Source organism: Lactuca saligna, chromosome 7, assembly GCF_052625555.1.
Source record: "Lactuca saligna cultivar CGN05327 chromosome 7, ASM5262555v1, whole genome shotgun sequence".
NCBI classification, from domain to species: domain Eukaryota; kingdom Viridiplantae; phylum Streptophyta; class Magnoliopsida; order Asterales; family Asteraceae; genus Lactuca; species Lactuca saligna.
The window spans coordinates 72,711,161-72,736,678 of NC_136423.1; positions in this window are offsets into that span (position 1 = coordinate 72,711,161).

Consider the following 25,518-nt stretch of genomic DNA (forward strand, 5'->3'; position numbering starts at 1 on the left):
AGATCACAAGAGTTTACTCAAGTGCACTGTGGGTAATCTCATATGAAATGAACTCCTATGTCTGATCATCCAACTGCCAGGCTCCAGAACCTGAGCTTGAACCCTCACCAGCACCAGAACCACCAACTGGTCTGCCTCGAAGAGTCACCATACTGAAAATAGACCATATAAACAATCAGAACACGCATAAAATATATATATCGAGGAGTCTCACACTCTTAAAGCTTCTTGGTTTCATCGCAGCTCTCCTTGACTTGAGTATGGATCCTCTACTTCCAGTAGAATGAGCCCATACTACCTTCCACATCCATCCGTACTTTCCTCAAGGATCGCTTTGATTCCTCCAAGTCACTCTTTATCAACACATACAATCCTCAACAAGACAAGGCTCCTAACACTAAATCTCTTCCTAGGTTTTCCTAGGAAAATTACCCTGCCACTCTTTGCCATCAGCTGCAGAAGGAACTCCTACTAGCACTGTAACATCCCCAAAAATTGGTCCAAAATTTTTCCTTTTTAATTATTAATAAAACCATAGTTATCCAATCATCACATAAAAAGCATGAGTCATTGTTTCTCAAAACATCATAAACATCTGTTAAACATATCAGAGTAAAAACATCCCATGCTAAAATCATGGTGTGTGCACTGCAGTCATCCCAAGCTCTTCCATTTGCTACCGGAAGTACCTGAAACCAAAACAGAAAACTATAAGCACAAAGCTTAGAGAGTCTCCCCAAACCACCACATACCATAAACGTAATCATATAATCAGATAATAACATAACATGGGCCTTGCCCGCTACATCGGGCCCTGCCCGATGTCGTACTGAAATCCGGCATCGGTCCCCGCCTGGCATCGAGCAAAGCTCGGTATACATATAGACATATCAAAAAATACACATAAATAATCACATAACATAAATAACATAAACATTTCTCGGGCCTCGCCCGACATCGGACAAGAATTCGGAAACATATAAACATTCCTTGGGCATTTCCTGACATTGGACCGGAGTCCAGTAGCATACAAAACAGACACATACAAGAATCACGAAGACATCAAGCATATAAACATTCCTTGGGCCCCGCTCGACATTGGATCGAAATCCAAAAACATATAAACCTACATCGGGCCTTGCCCGTCATCGGACCTAAGCCCAAAACATACTAGCATACATATAGAGGCCGACATTGGTGCCTTCGACTCGTTCATACAGGAGGAAACTCACCTTCAATGTTGAATGATAGCCGAAACGTCTCTATTCCGGAATCAGCTCTACATGCTACCTGAATCAAAACTATCCCCTTAGATACCATCTCATACTCATAACCCCTTAGGGTTAACTGTGGTCAATGTCCCAGTCAAGTCAAAGTCAAAGTTAATGCTCTGGGTTGACTCAACTCGTCGAGTTATCTCCAACTCGGTGAGTTGCTATTCATCACAAAATCATGATTTCACGTTCCAATTCATCGAGTTTTTCCATGAACTCGTCGAGTCCTTCCCTATTACATAATCGTGATACTTCATTTCAACTCGTCGAGTTCCTCAGTCTGTTAACCCTTTCTTAACTCATTAAACCATTGCCCTTTAGATCTAAACCCTAAACTTCAAATCTCAACTGAAAAAAGCCTCTAGAAGGGTAAAGTTTCCAACTTTACCCCTTGATACCCTTCTAAAAGGATTAAGCTCAAACCCTAATCTAAAAAGGTCAAGGTCTTAATGCAAACACCATCAAAACTAAGAGCTAAACCCCGAGATCATAGATATGGACTCTAACGACTAAATAATCACGTAAAGCCTTGAACTTTATCCACATGCATGGCCATACGAGCTTCAAAGGACCAAAATGATGGTCTAGATATTGCATGGGAGTTCCATGGCGATAAAGTTGACACCTTTATGCCGTGGAAATCCTTCTAGACCTCAGATTTGAAGTATAAACTCATTTGGGATGTCCAACTCCCAAGGACCATGGAACTTGGATCAAAAACACTCAAAATAGCCCTAAAAGAAGATCTAAATAACCATAAGGAAAGGTTTAGACTTGATACCAGAAAATGTCGAGAATGAAGCTAAGATTATGGATCTACAACTCCTTGTGTCCTAAAGCTTTTCCTTCTTCTAATGGATTCAAAACATCCCAGGCTAAACAAATGGTATGTGTACTGCAGTCATCCTAAGCTCTTCCACTTGCTACCAAAAGTACGTGAAACCAAAACTGAAAAATCTAAGCACGAAGCTTAGTGAGTCGCCCCAAACTACCACATACCATACACATAATCATGCTACTAGGAGATACGGGCCCCACCCATACTCAAGGAGATACATGCCCCGCCCATACTCCACTAACTAGGAGATATGTGCCCTGCCTAACTACGAGATACGAGCCCCGCTTACACTTGGCTAGCTACGAGATACGGGCCCCGCCCACACTCGGCTAACTATGAGATACGTACCCCGCTCACACTCAACTGCTAAGCATACATACAAGTATCACACAAACAACAAGTATAATCAAATCTATCAATCAATCCTATATCCATACTCAAATAATGCTTATGAGATACGGGCCTCGCCCACACTCAACTATCTATGAGATACGGGCCTCGCCCACACTCAGCTACTAATCAATATTGTTGACTTTTCTAGCGCTAACATGACATCTTTTTTAGTCATACAGACGCTACATATGTTTTATTACATTGCTATGAATATTCATTACTAATAAAATTACATCATAACATAAATATGTTATATCGATTTATGGTCTCCTTTGACATGTCTAAATTCAAAATAACAACCATAAATCATGTAACACCCATAAAACTCATGCCAATTTAAAACTTTTTAAAATATTCAAAAACCAATAATTATTACAAATTTGTTTTCACAATGGTTTCTTGTCAAAGTATCCCAGAATCAAATCATAAAACATAAGGAGGTGCACGATCACGCCTTCGCCTTCCCGCGATCATCAAAAGTACCTGAAACATAATCAACAACTGTAAGCCTAAAGCTTAGCGAGTTCCCCCAAAATACCAACATCATACAAACCAAATCAATATCATATAAATAAACAACATGCATAATGAGTTATTAGCATGACTGGACCGCCTCGTAGGGCCATCAGTCTGTTTGGACCGCTCTCCGAGCCATCGACACGTCTGGACCGCCTCTCAGGGCCTTCATCCTATTCGGGCCGCTCACCGGGCCTTCGACCTGACTAGTACATCCTAACCGGGTCTACAGTCTATCTGGTCTGCCCTGGGTATGTTGGCCTATAGCACAAAGCATGACCGCCTCAACTCAACCCCCAATCAAATAATCATGTGAACATAAATATCATATGCTAGCCAAACTGATCTAACAGATCACTAACATAGTATCATCCTATAACCTGGATACCGACCTAACCAGTCAATAACATAACATCATCCTATATACCAGGATACCGACCTAATCGGTCACTAAACATATCATCATGCAATAAACCCGGATACAAATCCGAAAAGGGCCGACATTGGTGCCTTAGACCCTGTTGATATAGTTAGAAGAACTTACCTCACAAGTAGCACAGGATGATAAATATCAAACTCTCCAAATACAACTCCAACTCAAAACCTACATCCACCAATGATCCACTTCCATAAACTTTCCAAATTACTAAAATACCCCCAGATGTCAAACTGGTCAACCCTTGGTCAAAGTTAAAGTCAACGGTCAAGGTTAACAATCCATGTTGATCAAACTCGTCGAGTGTAGCCCACTGACCCGTCAAGTTCCTTTAGAACTCGAGATGCTGTGAAAACCACAGTTGACTCGCCGAGTTTCCAAATAACTCGTCAAGTCCATGCGGTGTCCAAATGTCGGGAAAATGCTAAATAACTGGTCGAGTCATCTTACTGACTCGCTGAGTCCATGCAAAAACCATCAACATGCAATCTTCATCCGAATCGTCGAGTTGACCATGCAACTCATTGATTTGACCATGTAACTCGTCGAGTCCCTTCAGTCCATCTCTCATCTAGATGATTTTAAGCTACCCTAAAGCTCCAACTTGTAGATCTAGCTTCCTAAGGCGTAGTTACCATGTAAATTTGCAAACTTTACGTTTATGCCAGGCCTTAAAGGCCAAAACCAAGCTAAAGAGGGAGTTTTAGGTAAGGAGAATGCCATAGCTTGCTAAAGACTAGAACTTTATGACTATAAAGGGCTAGAGGAGTCCATGTAACATCCTGTTCTGGAAAGTTTTTGATTTAAGGCATGTGGGACTTAATCCGAGTATGAGAAAGGTTTAGGCCCTTTTGGGATGTGGGTAAGGTAGGTGGTGTGATAAAAGAGTTCGGTTTGTGCTTTAGAGCCCAACTGTATTGCTAAAGGCGTTGGTTCAGGCTTTTCATGAATTTTGGATTTGAGTTCCAGTGGGTTTCAGGAGGAATAAAGTTTTCAGAAGTGTAGGGCTTCTCGTTACCTTTTCGTGGATATAAGGATCGTCGGAAACGGATTTATAACGAAGAAGTTACGGCCTTCAAAAGTTTTGTGATTTCAGGCTTAGCCGAGTACGCTGGTCGTACACAAAGCGTATGTTGGGCGTACTAGTGAAAAAGGAAGTACGTAGGGCGTACTGACCAGGGATGGTTGCGAATGTTCTTCGGAGTACGCTGGGCGTACGTTGACCAGACCTAAACCCTATTTTAGGGTCTTGGACCCTATTTAAGGTCCTTATCTCATCACCTAACCCTAATTTCTTCAGCCCCCATCCATCTAAACCCTAGAAATCGACCCTAAGCCCCCATTTGAGTGATTCTTGAGCATTTTGGTGGTTTAATGGAGTTTTTGGTGCATATTGTGGAAGAAGGAGTTCCTTGAGGAAGCATTGCTTGGCTTGGAGCTTGTAGATCCAAGCCCTAATCATGTTGATCTAGCTCCAAGAGCATAAAGTTTGAATCTTGGTGGCTTTCTCATGTGGATATAGTGGGGTGATCACTTGTTATGTTTGGCTTTTGAAGAAAAAGGAGCTTTGAAAGAGAATAGCTCAAGCACCTAGCTTTTGGATCTATGTTCTTCTCTTGTTGGTGCATCTTCCAGAGGCATCAAGTTTTGAACTTGCTTATTATTATGCTAGTTTTTGTTTTGGGTCCATTTTAGGGTTTTGGTCCTAAAGCTTGAGGCTTTATGAGTTGTTGCACTCTAGAGCTTAATAACTGTCCTTTTAAGTGTTTCTAGTGGAGGGGATCCACAAAAATGAGGTCTTGATCATGAGAATCAACCCATGCTTAAGATATGAGCATTTTGAGTTAAGAGAGTAATAGTTTTATGTGTTGTGACCTAATCAGCCAAGTAAAGACTTAAAGTCAAAGTAAGAGCAATAAGGGAGTCCAGATATACGAAATGAGCTAAGGTCTTAACAGGTTAAGAACTGGAGAATGGGCTAGGGAAAGCTGAGCGTACACCCAACGTAAGTTCCAGTACGCCCCGTGTACTGGGTTGGTGTACCCGATCAGTTTCATGCATGCGTGAGTATGCTGAGTGTACCAAGGGAGGTACGCCCCGTGTAACCTCATTGTGGACTTTTGGGCTAAGTCTCATATCTAGGCCTTGAGGGTTGGGCCTGGATCTTTGGACTTGAGTATTAGTGACATTTATGAGAGAAATATTATATTATGCTTTGGGCCCTTGGGTTGGGCCTGTCGTTTAGATTAAGAATTGGGCCTTGGGAGAGCCCATCTATTATTGGGCCTTGGTAGGCCCAATGGGTTATAGGTCATTGATGGGCTAGTTAGTGGAATACCTTTAGACATAATGAATGAGAGTATGGGCTTAGTTTCTAATTGGGAGATTTGTGGGTTTGCCACAAAGTTAGTGGCCAGTGCGTAGCAGCAGCGTTTATAGAGGCTGTTCATCATCCGAGGTGAGTCTTCTCACTATACTTACGATGAGTGACATCCTTGTGTGACTGAGATGTCTTATGTGCTTATTTGTGTATTGTGATATTATGTATTATGTCTCTGTGATTTATGTTGAGTATTGTTAATATGAGCTTGTTTAGTTAGGACCGGAGGGTCCACCTGAGTTTTAGGACTGGAGGGCCCCACTGAGACATATTGACTGGAGGGTCTTATCTGAGTATAGCCATAAGAGTCTGTTGATATGTGTGTGGTATTTTGGGGAACTGACTAAGCTTTGTGCTTACCCTGCTATGTGTTATGTGTTTTAGGTTCTTATCGGGATCGCTGGAAGGCACCGGCTTGATTGTACACACCAGAGAAGGAGTTATGTTCGAGGATCCTGGATTATTACTTAAATAATTACGGAGCTGCATTTTGTAAATTAAATAAATGGGGAATTCGAGAAATTTGTTATGAGAATTATGCAATTTATAAATGAAAAATTTGTTTAAATTTACGGTGTTAGAAGTTGGTATTAGAGCCTTTGTTTGAGGGATTCGGACGCACCTTCGGGTATATCTGGACTGAAACTGAGGATTTGAGAAAAGTTTTCAAAGAGAAATGATTTTTTTAAAACAAGCAAGAGTTCTAAGAAAAAAAACAAGAATGAGTAGTGTGTACAATCAGCCAGAGCCCGAACGGTGATTTTCCAAATTACCCTTACTTATTTGTGTTATGCATTATTATTGAGATATTAGTGATGCATGCTAGAAGATAGGCTAGGTATTTCATATTACAGGGCTAGAGTTGCCTGATTTGTGATGCCTTAGCCTAGGAATTTTGCTATGTGTGATTTGCTTTGCGTATGTGCGGAGTGAGAGTATCCAACAGAGATCTTTTAGAGAGAACTTGAGTAGAGGAGTAATCTAGGAGAGATACCTAGAAGAGCATCAGAGGAGCCTATTGAGAGAGTAATTAGATACCCACGAGGAGTAGAGTTGCTTGAGTTTGGTGATAACTTTTGAGTGAGAGTAGAACAATTGGAGTGGTAACCCAGAGTGGTTTTACGTGATGGTAGAGATTATTCGATGCCCGAATTGTAACGACCCAATTTTCACGTCCAAAAATTTCGTTTTAAAACCTTACTTTAGAAAACATTAATAATTAAAACATTGTTTGATCAAACCACCACACAACACAAACAATGTTTAAAAGCTAAACCATACAACCCATCAAATATCAGAGTACAAATCCCAGTAAATCTCGTAAATGCGGAAACCAGAGTGTGTGCATGATGTGCCGCTACCGCGCCAGCTCCTTCCCCTTCGGTGAAGAGGTACCTGAACACAAAACTGTAAAACGTAAGCACAAAGCTTAGTGAGTTCCCCCACTGTACCACATACCACATAATCACATAACATATGTAAATTTGTCAGGCATATCTGGGTGCCTGACCTACCCCTTCGGTCGTCTCGACCGGATGCTGCCTAGCATATCTGGGTGCTGGCCTCCCCTTCGGTCCTTTCGACCGGATACTGCCTAGCATATCTGGGTGCTAGCCTCCCCTTCGGTCCTTTCGACCGGATACTGCCTAGCATATCTGGGTGCTGGCCTCCCCTTCGGTCCTTTCGACCGGATACTGCCTAGCATATCTGGGTGCTGGCCTCCCCTTCGGTCCTTTCGACCGGATACTAGGGACTATTTCACCCCCTACTACTACCACATAACACATATATCACATAGTCTAGCAACCCTAGATGAATATCACAAAGACAATCACCTAATCACATATCTCCTACTGGTGGGCCGGCATTGTGGCCTTAGACCCACCTCTACTGGAAGGCGACTCACCTCAATGTAGCTGCTGAACTGATTGGGAACTGACTGACTGCTGCTGCTGCTTTGGAATTCCTCCGACTGCAATTCCCACAACATACTCAATCACACATTGCTAACTGTCCTCTGGGTAAAAAGACCATTTTACCCCTGGTCTAGCCCTAAGTTAAAATCAGAGTCAACTTTCAGTTGACCCGACTCGCCGAGTTGGCTCTCCAACTCGCCGAGTCCCTATCCAAACGATTGTCCTGAGTCCCTGATTCTACTCGTCGAGTTAGGCTATGACTCGACGAGTTCTTCTTCTAAACTGACATTGAAGTTCTTCGTCCTACTCGCCGAGTTGTATGAACAACTCGTCGAGTTCATCTTCATCCGATGAACACTCATGCTTAGACTCGCCGAGTTGTATGAACAACTTGCCGAGTCTGTTCTTGATCTATGAAGATTGCCTTGGACTTGCCGAGCCAGGCCATGACTCGCCGATTCCTACCATGGGTGAGTTCAGCTTCCAACTCACCGAGTCACCCCCTGTGACTCACTGCTCAAACTCGATACAACATTAAGGGACCAATTCGGTGACTCGCGAGCCGACTCGCCGAGTCACATGAACGACTCGCCGAGTCGTCGCCATGCATCCATTAGATACACCGATTTGTTCGATTTCAGTCCATGCCATTCATAGATCTGGGCTTCTAAGACACGAATCACACGTAAAGTTTCCAACTTTACGTGCGGATATTCACTAATATGGATTTTAGGGTTCAAAATGCCTCAAAAGTGTAGATCTAGGATGAACAAGCCACATGGGTCCATAAAGCTAACAGATCTGAGCTCCTGGAGCTCAATCTTGCCTAGATCTAAAGGCCAATCCACTTATTACGAAACATTAAGCACAAACAAGCTTGGGGAATTGCTCAAGAGTGTCTTAAATGAAATCTTAAGCATAGAAACAGGGGGAAAACGAGATATACCTCAATGAAACAGCTGAAAAACACAATGATGCTTGGATGGCTATCCTTCCTCTTGATCTTCTTCCCCTTCTTTCCTCAAAACCTTCAAGAATACACACAAGAGCCTCAAACTCACAAGAAACAAGCTTAGGACGAGTTAGGACGAGGGTTGGGAGCTCTGGGGGTGAATGGGGGCTGGCAAGGGGCGGATATGAGGTTTAAATAGGGTGCAAACCCCTGAAACTTAGGGTTTCATCCAACAGCGGTGACTCGCCGAGTCCAGGATATGGACTCGCCGAGTCGCCAACTTAAACGTGTCCTGGGTCTCGTCCCTACTCGGCGAGTCGGACCTATGACTCGCCGAGTCCAAGGCTAAAATGGGAAATACTCAAATAAGATTTACATACCAGGAACCAGGTGCTACAAATCTCCCCCACTTATTTTAGACTTCGTCCTCAAAGTCTGTTGCTCGATCCCGAAACAGCTCGGGGTAATGCTCCATCATTTCGTCCATCGGCTCCCAAGTCCATTCCGAACCCTTGCGGTGCTGCCATTTCACCTTCACTAGTTCTACCCTCTTGTTCCTCAATTCCTTCGACTTCCTATCGAGTATTGCGACTGGGCGCTCAATGTAATTCAAGCTGTCATCAACCTGAATATCCTCCAGCGGTACTACCGCTGAATTGTCCACTAGGCACTTCCGCAACTGAGAAACATGGAAAGTGCTGTGGATCTGATTGAGCTCGGCTGGCAGATCCAGCCTATACGCCACCTTGCCCACCCGGGCTACAACCCTGAACGGTCCGATGAATCTTGGGCCCAACTTGCCCCGCTTCCTGAATCGAATGACACCTTTCCAAGGCAACACTTTCAGGAGAACCATATCCCCGACTTGGAACTCCAAGTCGGATCGACGCTTGTTGGCGTAACTTTTCTGCCGACTCTGAGCAGTCTGAAGTCTGCTCCGAACCTGCTGGATCCTCTCGGTCGTCTCGAGCACCACCTCGGTGCTTCCCATGACTCTTTGGCCAACTTCACCCCAGCATATCAGGGTTCTGCACCTCTGCCCGTACAACATCTCGAATGGTGGTCGGTCGATACTCGCGTGGTAGCCGTTGTTGTATGAGAACTTAGCTAAGGGAAGATAGGTATCCCAGCTACCACCAAAATCTAACACACACACCCGCAACATGTCCTCCAAAGTCTGGATGGTCCGCTCACTCTGACCATCCGTCTGCGGGTGAAAGACGGTGCTAAAATGCAATCGAGTGCCCAACTCGTCATGAAACTTCTTCCAAAATCTGGAAGTGAAACGCACATCCCTGTCCGAGATCACCGATACCGGCACCCCGTGCCGCGCCACGATCTCCCTGATATAGATATCGGCCAATTTCTCGGCCGATATGCTCTCCTGAATCGGAATAAAGTGAGCACTCTTGGTCAGTCGGTCCACGATGACCCAAATCGAATCCACTCCACGCGCGGTCCTGGGAAGCTTTGTAATAAAATCCATGGTGATATCTTCCCATTTCCACAGAGGAATGTCCAACGGCTGCATCTTACCGCTCAGCGTACCATGCCACATCCCGCTTCATGCAGGGCCACCAATAGTCCAGACGGAGATCCCTATACATCTTCGTCACCCCGGGATGAATAGAGAATCGGGACTTGTGCGCCTCATCCATCAAAATCTGGCGCACGCCCCTGTGATACGGCACCCACACCCTATGGTGTAGTGTCAATAGTCCCTGGCTATCATAATCAAAGGAGGACAACTATCCCACCACGCGCTCTCTCTTCCGATGCTCCTCCTTGATAGCCTCTAGTTGAGCCTCCTGAATTCGCTCCAATAGGGGAGTCACTACGGTTATCCTCATGTATACGTCCCTGATCGGCGCCGCCTTGCGGCTAAGCGCATCGGCCACCACGTTGGCCTTCCCCGGGTGGTAAAGGATCTCGCAATCATAATCCTTTACCACATCCAACCACCAACGCTGCCTCATGTTCAGATTTGGCTGGTCCATGAGATAACTCAGACTCTTGTGGTCCGTGTAGATGGTACAACGAACCCCGTAGAGGTAATGTCGCCAAATCTTGAGGGCGAAGACCACAGCCCCTAACTCCAAAACGTGCGTCGGGTAGTTCGCCTCGTGAGGCTTGAGCTGCCTTGAAGCGTAGGCAATGACATGCCCCCTCTGCATCAGAACTGCGCCCAACCCTGAAATGGACGCATCACAGTAAACCACAAAATCCTCTACGCCCTCTGGCAGGGCTAGGATCGGCGCCTCACACAATCTCTGTCTCAGCATCTCAAATGCAGCCTGCTGCTCGGGTCCCCACTGAAAGACCACGGCTTTCTTCGTCAGCCACGTCAGGGGTACAACTATCTTGGAGAAATCCTGGATAAATCTCCGATAGTAGCCCGCTAATCCCAGGAAACTCCGAATCTCGGATGGAGACTTCGGAACCTCCCATCTCATCACGGCCTCGACCTTGGCCGGATCGACCAGAATCCCGTTCTGGTTGACGAGGTGCCCAAGAAATTGCACCTCGCGCAGCCATAACTCACACTTGGAGAACTTGGCATACAAGCTCTCCCTCCTCAGGGTCTCCAACACCTCCCTCAGATGTTCCTCATGAGTCTTGGAATAAACCAAGATGTGATCGATAAAGACTATCACAGACCGATCCAGCATCGGTCTGCAAACGCGGTTCATGAGATCCATGAACGCGACAGGAGCATTGGTGAGCCCAAACGGCATCACCACAAACTCATAGTGGCCATAACGTGTCCGAAACGCGGTCTTCTGCATATCCTCCTCCCTGACTCTCATCTGATGATAACCCGAACGTAAGTCAATCTTGGAGAACCAAGATGCTCCCTGAAGCTGGTCAAAGAGGTCATCAATCCTCGGGAGTGGGTAACGGTTCTTCACCATCACCTTGTTCAACTCCCGGTAATCTATACACATCCGATGCAACCCATCCTTCTTCTTCACAAATAGAATCGGGGCTCCCCAAGGCGAACTGCTCGGACGAATGAATCCCTTGTCTAGCAGCTCCTGCAGCTGCGTAGATAACTCCTGCATCTCGGGAGGAGCCAACCAATATGGTGCTTTGGCTATCGGAGCCGCACCGGGAATAAGGTCAATCCTGAACTCCACCTGTCGCTCCGGAGGTATCCCAGGTAGTTCCTCCGGGAAAACATCTGCAAAATCTTGAACCACCGGGACCTCGCTCACGGTTGCCTTACCCGCCTCCCGGGTATCCATCACATACGCGACATATCCCGCGCATCCCTGCTAAAGATAGCGCCTAGCCCTCGCTGCTGAACATACAGTGGGTCCACACTGCGGCCGTTCACCATGAATCACTAACTCTCCACCGCTTGGGGTCCTGACTCTCACTAATTGCTGCGCGCAGTCTATCACCGCCCCATTAGGGCTCAACCAATCCTTGCCAATAATCACATTGTTCCCACGCAATGGAATGGGAACCAAGTCCACCAGGTAACGCTCCTCAAACAGTCGCAGAACGCAATCTCGGAACACCATCGATGCTCGCATCGATCGATCATCAGCAATCTCTACCTCTAACGGGCAATCTAACTCGCCTGAAGTCTCATGAAACCTCCTGCTAAGCGCAAGAGAAACGAACGATCGGGATGCACCCGAGTCGAACAATACCTGAACTGGGATGTCGTTCACGTGGAACGATCCCGTCACCACATCGGGTGCGGGCGCGTGCCTCCTCGGTAGTCAGCTGGAATGCTCGGCTCCTCACCACCGGAGCCTCTGTCTTGCCCTGTCGGCCATCCGTGATCCACAGGGTCGCTGGAGCTGGCGCCTTCACCGGCGCTGAAACTGTCAACAGGGGGCAATTGGCCTTCTTGTAGCCCCTCTGGTTGCAGTGGAAACACAGCAACTCCGATGTCTGAATAACTGTTGCAGGAGCAGTGCAATCCCTGCTTATGTGCCTAAACTTGCCGCACTTGTAGCAGCCCGAGGATCCCATCCTGCACGCCCCCTCGTGTGCCTTGCCACATTTTCGGCAGCGTCCCCGTCCCTGTTGGACTTTCGGCCCCATATCTGATCCCTTGGGCTTCTTTCCCGAAGCCCCTCCTATCTGTCCCTCCTCTAATTTCCGTTTCCGGATGTGCTCCAAATCTATCTCCCTCTCCCTCGCCCTGGCAATCATAGAGTCCAAGGTAGGGCAAGCCGAAAGGCTAACATGCTTCTGGATGTCAGCTCGAAGCATATCGTGATAACGAGTCCTCCTCATATCCTCGTCACCAGCATAATGGGGCACCAACAAAGCCCTCTCCCGGAACTTGGCGGTGATCTCCGCCACAGTCTCTGTCGTCTGTCTCATATCCAGAAACTCCCTGGCCAGCTGCTGAAGCTCGACAGCCGGCGCAAACTCCTCCCTGAACCTGGTCACAAAGTCCGACCAGGTCATAGTCTCGATAGCTGAGGCTCCCAACGAGTCACCCACTGACTCCCACCAATCCCGGGCTCGGTCCCGTAAACACCCCGCTGCATATCCCACCTTCGACCCCTTGGGGCAGAAGCTAGTCAACGGTGCAGACTCGATGTTTGCAATCCATCGCCTGGCAGCAATGGGGTCCTTTACCCCATGGAAATCCGACGCACCACTGCCCCTGAAGTCCTTGAAGGACAGTGTGCGTGACCCCGACTGGCCAGATGCCAAATCGCTCCTGAATGCAACAGGCGATCGTCCATCAACTCCATGATCCCTTCCTTGATCGACCCGAAGATAATGGGAGTCGACTCAAGGATACCCCTGGTGATCTCTAACGCGATGAACTCACGTAGCCCCTCATCTACCGGCTCGGAACCCGATCCCAAACTCGATCCCTCTCCGCCATCCACCGGCCTCGATCGAAGTACCACCATTCTGCAATACATCACAACAATCATTAGATATACTGATGCTTCCTGAGGGATCACAGCTATTTACAAGTTCCCTGGTCTGGTCTTGGCCTTCCTCGGTTCGGGTACGGATCCTCTGCTTTCAGTAGTACGGGCCCATACTACCTTCCACATCTATCCGTACCTTCTTCAAGGACTGCCTCGACCCCACCAGGTCACTTACGCTAAGGCTGGTTACTACTATGCTCATCCCCGGCTCGCCCTAGGGAAATCTCCTGCTCTATCCGATTCAATCTTCAGCTGCTGCAGGCCTCCTTGTAATGCCAATTAGCCATCACCCGAACACCATCACATGCGACGAGACTCAGATAATCCTTCGAGTACCCGACTCGTCCCTACAACGGTTGGACTCAAACAATAGCTGCGCAGTAGGATCAAATCCGGTACTCTAAGATTATTCAACTCTGATCACATGTGGTGTGACGTATTCGTCTAATGGCTAATTCCCATTACTCGGAGTCCCCTGTAGCACGAAGCAAGCAACATTCGGACAAGGGAAATGACTTCAAACAATTCCGCTCTCATAGAGAGGAACTGAACTAGCACACCGTGTTAGCTTATATTACTAGGCATACCCTAACAGGCTACCCTACTGCTGTCTACACTACACAAGCATGCAATTCACATATAGGTGGAACACATAAGGCATCATTCCTAGATCCTTAGTCCTATTCTAGCATGCTGTTCTACAAAAGCTGATAAACATAACATAAACTGGCATGGGTACTTTGGGGAATACTTACTTGAGCTCGTCCGGTCGCGCACATCACACACACTTTCGTTCTTTCTTAAACTCTTTTCTCCTTGTTAGAAAACATTTTCTTTTAAAAATCTTTTAATCCCTAGATTTGAGTTCAGACACCCCCGAAGGTGAGTCCGAATCCCTCAAACCAGGGCTCTGATACCAACTTGTAACGACCCAATTTTCACGTCCAAAAATTTCGTTTTAAAACCTTACTTTAGAAAACATTAATAATTAAAACATTGTTTGATCAAACCACCACACAACGCAAACCATGTTTAAAAGCTAAACCATACAACCCATCAAATATCAGAGTACAAATCCCAGTGAATGTCGTAAATGCGGAAACCAGAGTGTGTGCATGATGTGCTGCAACCGCGCCAGCTCCATCCCCTTCGGTGAAGAGGTACCCGAACACAAAACTGTAAAATGTAAGCACAAATTAGTGAGTTCCCCCACTGTACCACATACCACATAATCATATAACATATGTAAATTTGTCAGGCATATCTGGGTGCCCGACCTACCCCTTCAGTCCTCTCGACCGACTGCTGCCTAGCATATCTGGGTGCTGGCCTCCCCTTCGGTCCTTTCGATCGGATACTGCCTAGCATATCTGGGTGCTGGCCTCCCCTTTGGTCCTTTCGACCGGATACTACCTAGCATATCTGAGTGCTGGCCTCCCCTTCGGTCCTTTCGACCGGATACTGCCTAGCATATCTGGGTGTTGGCCTCCCCTTCGGTCCTTTCGACCGGATACTGGGGACTATTTCACCCCCTACTACTACCACATAACACATATATCACATAGTCTAGCAACCCTAGATGAATATCACAAAGACAATCACCTAATCACACATCTCCTACTGGTGGTCCGGCATTGTGGCCTTAGACCCACCTCTACTGGAAGGCGACTCACCTCAATGTAGCTGCTGAACTGATTGGGAACTGACTGACTGCTGCTGCTGCTTTGGAACTCCTCCGACTGCAATTCCCACAACATACTCAATCACACATTGCTAACTGTCCTCTGGGTAAAAAGACCATTTTACCCCTGGTCTAGCCCTAAGTTAAAATCAGAGTCAACTTTCAGTTGACCCGACTCGCCGAGTTGGCTCTCCAACTCGCCGAGTCCCTATCCAAACGATTGTCCTGAGTCCCTGATTCTACTCGTCGAGTTAGGCTATGACTCGACGAGTTCTTTTTCTAAACTGACATTGAAGTTCTTCGTCCTACTCGCCGAGTTGTATGAACAACTCGTCGAGTTCATCTTCATCCGATGAACACTCATGCTTAGACTCGCCGAGTTGTATGAACAACTCGCCGAGTCTGTTCTTGATCTATGAAGATTGCCTTGGACTCGCCGAGCCAGGCCATGACTCGCCGAGTCCTACCATGGGTGAGTTTAGCTTCCAACTCACCGAGTCACCCCCTGTGACTCACTGCTCAAACTCGATACAGCATTAAGGGACCAATTCGGTGACTCGCGAGCCGACTCGCCGAGTCACATGAATGACTCGCCGAGTCATCGCCATGCATCCATTAGATACACCGATTTGTTCGATTTCAGTCCATGCCATTCATAGATCTGGGCTTCTAAGACACGAATCACACGTAAAGTTTCCAACTTTACGTGTGGATATTCACTAATATGGATTTTAGGGTTCAAAATGCCTCAAAAGGGTAGATCTAGGATGAACAAGCCACATGGGTCCATAAAGCTAACAGATCTGAGCTCCTGGAGTTCAATCTTGCCTAGATCTAAAGGCCAATCCACTTATTACGAAATATTAAGCACAAACAAGCTTGGGGAATTGCTCAAGAGTGTCTTAAATGAAATCTTAAGCATAGAAACAGGGGGAAAACGAGATATACCTCAATGAAACAGCTGAAAAACACAATGATGCTTGGATGGCTCTCCTTCCTCTTGATCTTCTTCCCCTTTTTGCCTCAAAACCTTCAAGAATACACACAAGAGCCTCAAACTCACAAGAAACAAGCTTAGAACGAGGGTTGGGAGCTCTGGGGGTGAATGGGGGCTGGCAAGGGGCGGATATGAGGTTTAAATAGGGTGCGAACCCCTGAAACTTAGGGTTTCATCCAACAGCGGTGACTCGCCGAGTCCAGGATATGGACTCGCTGAGTCGCCAACTTAAACGTGTCCTGGGTCTCGTCCCTACTTGGTGAGTCGGACCTATGACTCGCCGAGTCCAAGGCTAAATGGGAAATACTCAAATAAGATTTACATACCAGGAACCAGGTGCGACACGAATGCTACTTGCTTCATGCTTTGTGGAACTCTTGATGATGGGAGTCAGCTACTAAGCGAATATGATGATATTCAGGAGGTAGATGGTTGGCATCATAAGGAGTTCTTCAGCTGCTGATGGCAGAGAAGTGTGAGAACCTATGAAGAGCCTAGCGAGTGACCTTTGTCAGATGAGAACCCTGATAGAGGGGAGTATTCGCAGGAGAGTGACCAAGTATGACGGGATTAGTGATTGAGGAGGTTGAGCAACTACTTAGGAAATCTGGAATAATCCGGGTGGCAAGTATGGGTAGATGTGGCAGGTAGTATGGGCCCGTACTACTGAAAGCAAAGGACCTATACTCGATACAGGGAACATTCCAGAGGTTCTAGGTAGCAGATTAAGAGGAGATAACATGGTTCGGGTACCATGATTCATAGTAGATTGAGAGGAGATAACATGGTTTGGGTACCATGATTCGTAGCAGATTGAGAGGTGATCACATGGTTCGAGTACCATGATTGGTGGCGGTTAGTGCTTCTGGTTTTACCAGTTTTCTCATGGTGGTTGACTAGTCTGAGATCAGATGATAGAGTGTGGGGCCAGAGGGCCATACCGAGCAAGTTTTAATGGAGTATACCTTGGAAGGGAAATCGAGTTCGTGAGATGATAGTTGGAGTTGCAAGGCTCAGGGATGAGTAGAGATGATGCTTATTGGAGAATCGAGGTCTGAGTCGAACCATCGACTGATGGATGAGACGTCACCTTCTGCGGCAAGTGTTATGTTTTTCCTGTTTCCGGGAGGAGCGAAGGAGATATCAAGTTTCCGGTTTCAGAGTTTGGGGGTAAAACCCATGGGGTAACATATGGTGGTGACCTTTTCATCAGAGTATTTGGGCAGTTTGTTTGCTGCAAGGTATTTTTATACCGCGAGAGAGTCGTTAGTAGGACTAATCTGGAAGAGAACAAGAAGGTCCCTTATTGAGGGAAGCATACTTTTAGCAGTAGTTCCAAGTGATCAAGAGGAGCATATCGTGGCGGTGGCCCTCGTTGTTTTCATTGTGTATATTTTGTGAGAGTAAGGTCCCTTGATTTTATGATGATTCCTACAGTGGGAGGCTGGTCAAGAAATCAGAGACGAGGTGCGTGATAGTGCATTATTCCCAGACCGAGAGTCAGGGTTATTTCGGGACAGTTGAGGTATCCGGTGGTGTGTTAGTCTGAGGCTTCGGGATGACCAGAGGCAGTCAAGTTAGGAGGATTTTAAGATTCTTGTTTGAGTTACGGGATATTTGGAGTCACTTGGTTTCCATCGGGAAGATCATTGAGTGTTTGTGTGGTACATTCCAAGAATCAAGTGTGATGTACCTGGTGAAACAGTCTATGGAGTAGATTGTTAGTATGCCAATTGGTGATGGTTCGAACCCTGAGTGGGGGAGAACTAAGTATTCTATTGAGAAGATCAACAATTTGTTCAAGTGCAACTGGTTATGGAGATCTGTGGTGTGGGCACATGAGACCTGAGTTATTGGTGGTTGAGGCAAGACATCATGAGATGTTGTGATGATGTACCGAGGTACCCGAGTGATTTTGTTCTAGTGGGAACCCATCAGTTAATTATCACTGGAGTGAGACTGTCTAAGGGTGTATCTATGCTGAGACTAGCACCTTACTTGCGAGAACTTACATCAGGAGTGGTGGTGCATAAGTTGGGTGGGTGTAAGCACTTATCTATGTTGAGCTGCGGGGCATGAGTTGGTGAACTCAATGTGGTGAGGACTTGATGATAAGGTTATGGGGTGATAAGATAAGAGAGCAATTGAATCCATGTAGGAGTAATCGCTTGGGATTATCAAGAGAAACCGTGGAGTGAGCCCATGACGAGTCAGTGGAAGAGAGTGTCGTGATACTACGGGGATTCGTAGTATTCACAGGATAATGGGAGAAGGCTGTGATGCTGCGGAGATCCGTGGTGTTCACTACTCAGCGAGAGTCGTGATACTGCGGGGAGCTGTAGTATTCACTGGTTAGAGAGAGTGTGTTGTGATACTACGGGGAGTCGTAGAATTCACAAGATAGTGAGAGAGTATCGCAAGATGTGACAACCATCAATTTCCAGACAAGTCAAAGTCAACTGAAGTCAACAAGTCAAACCGTTCGACTTAATTTGCCCGTGGGTACTAGAGTTTATGTTATGTAATTTCTAAACAACTCGCTATTCTAATGAGAGATCATAAATCAAAAAGTGCGTACATCTAGATCTTCTTAACCTAAAACTGTGGTACGTGGCGAGCCAAAACAATAAAACAATGTTGCATACTCATCGAGAGTGTGTAAGATCCTTAAACAAGGCTTAACAGGGTTTACGGACCTTGCATTGCGAAGCCGGACACTTACAAATGCCACACACGAAACCTCGCTCAATCGTTTTCACTCTATCTCTCTTTATCGAGAATCTCTCTCAAATCTCCCCACGTATATCAAATCTCTCCCAAATCTCTCTAAATATGTGAAATCTCTCCCAAATCTCTCTAAATATGTGAAATCTCTCCCAAAACTCTCTTTGTATGATAAATCTCTCCAAGAATGTGAAATCTCTCCCAAAACTCTCTTTGTATGAGAAATCTCTCCAAGAATGTGAAATCTCTCCCAAATCTCTCTTTGTATGAGAAATCTCTCCAAGAATGTGAAATCTCTCCCAAAAGTTCGTTAAACTTTTTATAGTCTTTCGGGCCATCTCGACCCTTAACCGGGTCAAAAACGGCTTGAAACGGGGTAAAAACGAGTAAAATAGGCTTAAGGACTCGAAACCTCTCTTAAAGGGTCAAACCCTCTTAAGGACCCGAAACACCTCTTAGAAAGCGAACCATCAGAAGCGAAAGTAAGAAGCGAGCCCTCTTGGACCGAACCCGAAGGCTGTTGGACTGAACCCGAATCTCGCATAAGCCGAACCTGAAGGCTGCTCTCGGGCCCGAACCTCGCACAAGCCACCGAGACCGACCCTCGCTCTCGGTTCCTACTTCGGCACTTTCAGTCTTCTCTTCTGCTCTCGGTCCCTTCCCCTGCTCTCGGTCTTTCTCTACTTGTCTCGGTTCCAAGCATCAGAGGCCGAACCTCCGGCCAGACTTCGGATTTTTGATACTTTTCACCCATTTTCAATATTTTTAACATTTTAAGCTCGTTTTTCGAGATTTTAACGCGGGATTTTCACTCAAACTCGTATTTTAACATAATAAACCCTAAATACTCATAATTTAATCATATTTTCATGAAAATCCTTATTTAAATAATAAAATCTAGTAGGTGAATAATTGAGGTGGAGTGTTGACTTTGCTTTACCTTATGACACAAACAACCACCCCACACCCACTCTATGTCCTTTCCACTCAATTATCAGCCTTCCCCACATTCTTAGAGCTGGAACAACCCATCCTCTCTCCTCACTTCTCTCATTTGCTCTCATTTCACCAAGGATCCAACTCCACTTTTCTCTCAAACTTTCTCTATCAAATTCGAGATTCAAGGCTGATTATCAAGCTTTCTCACACTCTTGGTAAGTCTAATTCATCCTCTCTATGATTATTTCACTTCCTTCTACTCCGATCATAGATTGCTTACACAAATTACATTATTTTGGTGTTAGATTCTTGAAAATCTTCAAGGCATCTTCAAGTGTTCTTGAGTTGAACACTTCCCTAATCCAACATTCATCCACTGAAATCACTCAATGTGAGTTCATACCCCTGTATTTTCATGTTTTCTTAAGTTTTAAAGGGGGGGGGGGGGGGGGAATACAAGTTAAAACACCAAGAACATAACTAAACTTTTCTAACAGCCTACATCAGAAAAGTTCAACTCCATTCACAAACTGTTTTGGGCAACTTAAACATTTTTGTTTTCAAAACTGTACAAGGTGCAAGTAGTTAAATTTCATAGCTTTAAAATGACTACTTGCACATCTCCATACAAATTTTATACAATTTATGGTGATTTTTACAAAACTGCTTATCATTTCAAACACCAATCCGGACTAGTCTGTGATTATGGACTTTTTCACCCAAGTTGGATGTCATTAAAAATCATGATAAAAATTATGAGTAAACTAAACAAATTTTGGGAACTCTCAGAATTTACGGATTTAGTTTTCGACTTCGTATGATTTTTCTATGACTTTTTTAAAACATCGCAGAAAGGTTAAATTTAGTTAACAACATATAAATTTCATAACACTTTGTATTATGTTGAGCAAAGCGTATAACCATAAGTTCTAAATATTGAATGTGTTTCCTTGTTAGTTTATCATCATAAACTGAAAATTAGTCATTCATGATAAGATTATTCATTCATTTAGAACACGTATATTAAGCTATAATAAGCATAGTTTATGAATTCATAACACTAATGCATTTTCATAAAAGAGTTCTTATACATTACAAACGTTTTGGATAAACTATAATAGGTATAGTTTATGATTCATCACATAAAACACTCGTACAAAAAGGGTATATTCATACAAAAAGGTTCTACACTCACGCACACTACACGTAAACTTGTTAACTCAGGATGCGAGACTATCTCTCGCCGTACGTCTGAGTACGTGATCAAAATTCCTGTAAGTTATAACCAAAATCTCTTGTAGGGAGAGCATGATAATTGTGTATAGATCTATATTGGGGTTGACATCCCATACCTCGCTGCTAGCTACAGCCGGACCGACACGTCTGCAGGTGACAAGAGTCATAGGATCAGGGCGTCTAAAAGACGTTGTGCAGGTTACCTCTAGTCATAGTATGGTTATAGCGACTCGTATAGGGAGCTAACAATACATAAAGTTTACGGGATTTTTTATAAAACAAAAGGGGTTTTATGTCGATTTAAAATCACTTTTATATCAATAAGTACATATATTACTGTACACTCTCGGTTTAGGTATTTATGACTACACATCATTTGAAACCACTTTTATATCTTTAAGTATGACAAATACTTGTTCGTTTTCGGTCCTGGTATTTAGGACCACACAACTTTTTATAAGGAAAATATTGGATTTTTCTTGGTAACATACATATCTTTACAAAGATCGACTTTCAAACTCTTACTGTCAAAAGCTTATGAACTCACCAACCTTTGTGTTGACACTTTTTCAAAACTACTTGTATTCTCAGGAATTCAGTGAAACAAGAAATCAATAACGTTTTGAGGATGGGACGATAATTCGTCAAACAGTTCATTTTGTGTCATAATGTAATTGATTTGAATCATGTAAACATATACTTTGGTGTAACTTTTTCAATTATATTTATGATGGTTGTATTTACTTTGAGCACTATTGTACTCGTTGTTGTGATACTCTACATGAAGTCCTCCACCCCTGGACGTTTCCACCATCCTTGGTTTGGGGGTGTGACACAAGACTACAGGGGAGGCCTTAGTACTCAGTAGTCGATAAGGGTGAATACTGTTATGTCGGGAGCTGTAGTATTCACTAGTCAGAGTATGGCGCAGAGGAGTTCTTAGGCTTTGGTAGCCTTACCACTTGAGTCTTCAGGGGCCTGGTTGCCAAACCAACGGCGAGACGGGGGTCTCCGTGTCAGTCGAGAAATTGTTGTATCTCAGGTTTAGTAGGGATTATCGTAATTGGAAGGAATTGGAGAGATGGTGTGTGCGTAAATCCATGAATTTTGGGTCATGAGTTAATTACTAGATTGGAAATGAGTGGTTCTAATTCTGCTGTTGAATTAGACTCTCGAGCTCGAGTCTGGATTCATTCGTGTATTAAATAGGCAATATAAGGTTCCATATTCATGGATGGGTTGAAGGGGGTATTGACCTTTATCTAATATCTTAGGCCGGAGTGGATTAGTTTCGTTGGTATGGGAAGAACTACGAGATGTATGGAACTAGTGGGTGGTTGACGACAGAGGTTGGAAGTGAGAAGATTTCAGATGAGTTGTAGCATTCTCTTGGAGTAAAGTGAACTTCATGGCTTGTGTGTCGCGATGAGCCGAGATGCTATCATGAGAAGGAAGTCGGTGAGACGTTTTTGGTTTGCGATGAGTAACCTTGGGAGGTTCATCTTTTGGGTCGGGAGCTGACCTGATGCTCAGTGTTGAGGGGGATAATTGAGAGGAAGCTGGGGCTTATGTCTATAGATATCAGAGGATGCTTCCAAGCGACCATGATATTTTCTTGTGTTTGAGTTTTGGGGTTCTTTCCTTCCAATGAGTCCTGATAGCTGTTCAGGCGGTTGGTCCTTAGGGGATTATGACCTTTCCATTCCTTTTGAGTTGCGATTGGGATCGATTAGAGAATCAGAGTTGGAAGAGTGTTCTTAGGATCTATTGGCCGATAGGTGATTAGCAAGATGATGTTTTGCGAGGGTGGTCTGGCAGGGAAGTAGACCCGGTAACATCCTGTTCTGGATGGTTTGTGATTTAAGGCCTGTGGGCCTTAATCTGATTATGAGAAAGGTTTAGGCCCTTTTGGGATGTGGGTAAGGTAGGTGGTGTGATAAAAGAGTTCGGTTTGTGCTTTAGAGCCCAAATGTATTACTAAAGGCATTGGTTCGGGCTTTTCCTGAATTTTGGATTTGAGTTCGAGTGGGCTTCAAGAAGAATAAATTTGATAGAAGTGTAGGCTTCTCGTTACCTTTTTGTGGATATAAGGATCGTCGGAAACAGATTTATAACGAAGAAGTTATGGCCTTCAAATGTTTTGTGATTTCAGGCTTAGCCGAGTACGCTGGGCGTAGTTTGGAGTATGTTGCGTGTACTGACCAGGGTTGGTCGCGAATGTTCTTCGGAGTACGTTGGGCGTACCATATGTATGTTGGGCGTACGCTGTTCAGACCTGAACCCTATTTTAGGGTCTTAGACCCTATTTAAGGTCCTTATCTCATCACGTAACCCTAATATCTTCAGCACCCATCCCTCTAAACCTTAGAAATCGACCCTAAGCCTCCACTTGAGTGATTCTTGATCATTTTGGTGGTTAACTGGAGTTTTTGGTGTATATTGGGGAAGAAGGAATTCCTTGAGGAAGCATTGCTTGGCTTGGAGCTTGTGGATCCAAGCCCTAATCATGGTGATCTAGCTCCAGAGGGCATAAAGTTTGAATCTTGGTAGCTTTCTCATGTGGATCTAGTGGGTGATCAATTGTTATGTTTGGCTTCTAAAGAAGAAGGAGCTTTGAAAGAGAATAGCTTGAGCACCTAGCTTTTGGATCTATGTTCTTTTCTTTTTGGTGCATCTTCCAGAGGTATCAAGTTTTGAACTTGCTTATTGTTGTGCTAGTTTTTGTTTTGGGTCCCAAAGCTTGAGGCTTTATGAGTTGTTGCACTCCAGAGCTTAATAATTGTCCTTTTAAGTGTTTCTAGTGGAGGGGATCCACAAAAATGAGGTCTTGATCGCGAGAATCAGCCCATGCTTGAGATATGAGCATGTTGAGTTAAGAGAGTAATAGTTTTGTGTGTTGTGACCTAATCAGACATGTAAAGGCTTAAAGTCACTAAGTTTATGGAGTAAGAGCTATAAGGGAGTCCAGATCTAAGAAATGAGCTAAGGTCTTAACGGGTTAAGACTAGGAGAATGGGCTAGGCAAAGCTGAGCGTACGCCCAACGTAAGGTCCAATATGCCCCGTGTACTGGGTTGGTGTCCCCGATTAGTTTCGTACATGCGTGAGTACGTTGAGCGTACCAAGGGAGGTACGCCCCGCGTAACCTCACTATGGACTTTTGGGCTAAGTCTCATATTTGGGCCTTGAGGTTTGGGTCTGGATCTTTGGATTTGAGCATCAGTGACTTTGATAAGAGAAATATTATATTATGCTTTGGGTCCTTGGGTTGGGCCTATCGTTTAGATTAAGAATTGGGCCTTGGGAGAGCCCATCTATTATTGGGCCTTGGTAGGCCCAATGGGTTTTAGGTCATTGATGGGCTGGTTAGTGGACTACCTTTAGACATAATGAATGAGAGTATGGGCTTAGTTTCTAATTGGGATATTTGTGGGTTTGACACAGAGTTAGTGGCCGGTGCGTAGCAGCAGCGTTTATAGAGGTTGTTCATCATCCCAGGTGAGACTTCTCACTATACTTACCATGAGTGGCATCCTTGTGTGATTGAGATGTCTTATGTGCTTATTTGTGTATTGTGATATTCTACATTATGTCTTTGTGATTTATGCTGAGTATTGTTTTTATGAGCTTGTTGAGTTAGGACCGGGTGGTCCACCTGAGTTCTGGGACCGAAGGGCCCCACTGAGACACATTGACCGGAGGGTCTTATATGAGTATAACCATAAGAGTCTGTTGAGATGTGTGTGGTATTTTGGGGAACTGACTAAGCTTTGTGCTTACCGTGTTATGTGTTATGTGTTTCAGGTTCTTATCGGGATCACGGTAAGGCACTGACTTGATTGTATACACCAGAGAAGGAGTTATGTTCGGGGATCCTGGATTATTAATTAAATAATTACGAAGATGTGTTTTGTAAATTAAATAAATGGGGATTTCGAGAAATGTGTTATGAGAATTATGCGATTTATAAATGAAAAATTTGTTTGAAAATTTACGGTGTTACCATCTAGATATGAAGTTACAACTTCAGATCATGCCCAAAACCAGAAATAAGTCCACAACAAACTAAAAATAGCCATAAACCTTTGCATGAAGAGATCTAACAAGAGAAAAGTCAAGGTAACGACTTGTTACCTTCAGATGATGCTAAGATGAAGTAGAAATCAGATCCACAAGCTTCACCTTGCTCCAAGCTCCTTAGACTTGAATATCTCTTAACAAAATCCACCTTCCAAGCTTCTTAACACACAAAAATGGAGAGTCGGGGTGATTAGGGTTTTCTGAGATCAAAGGGGGATGGTAAAGGAGGGAGAGGGAGGCCGAT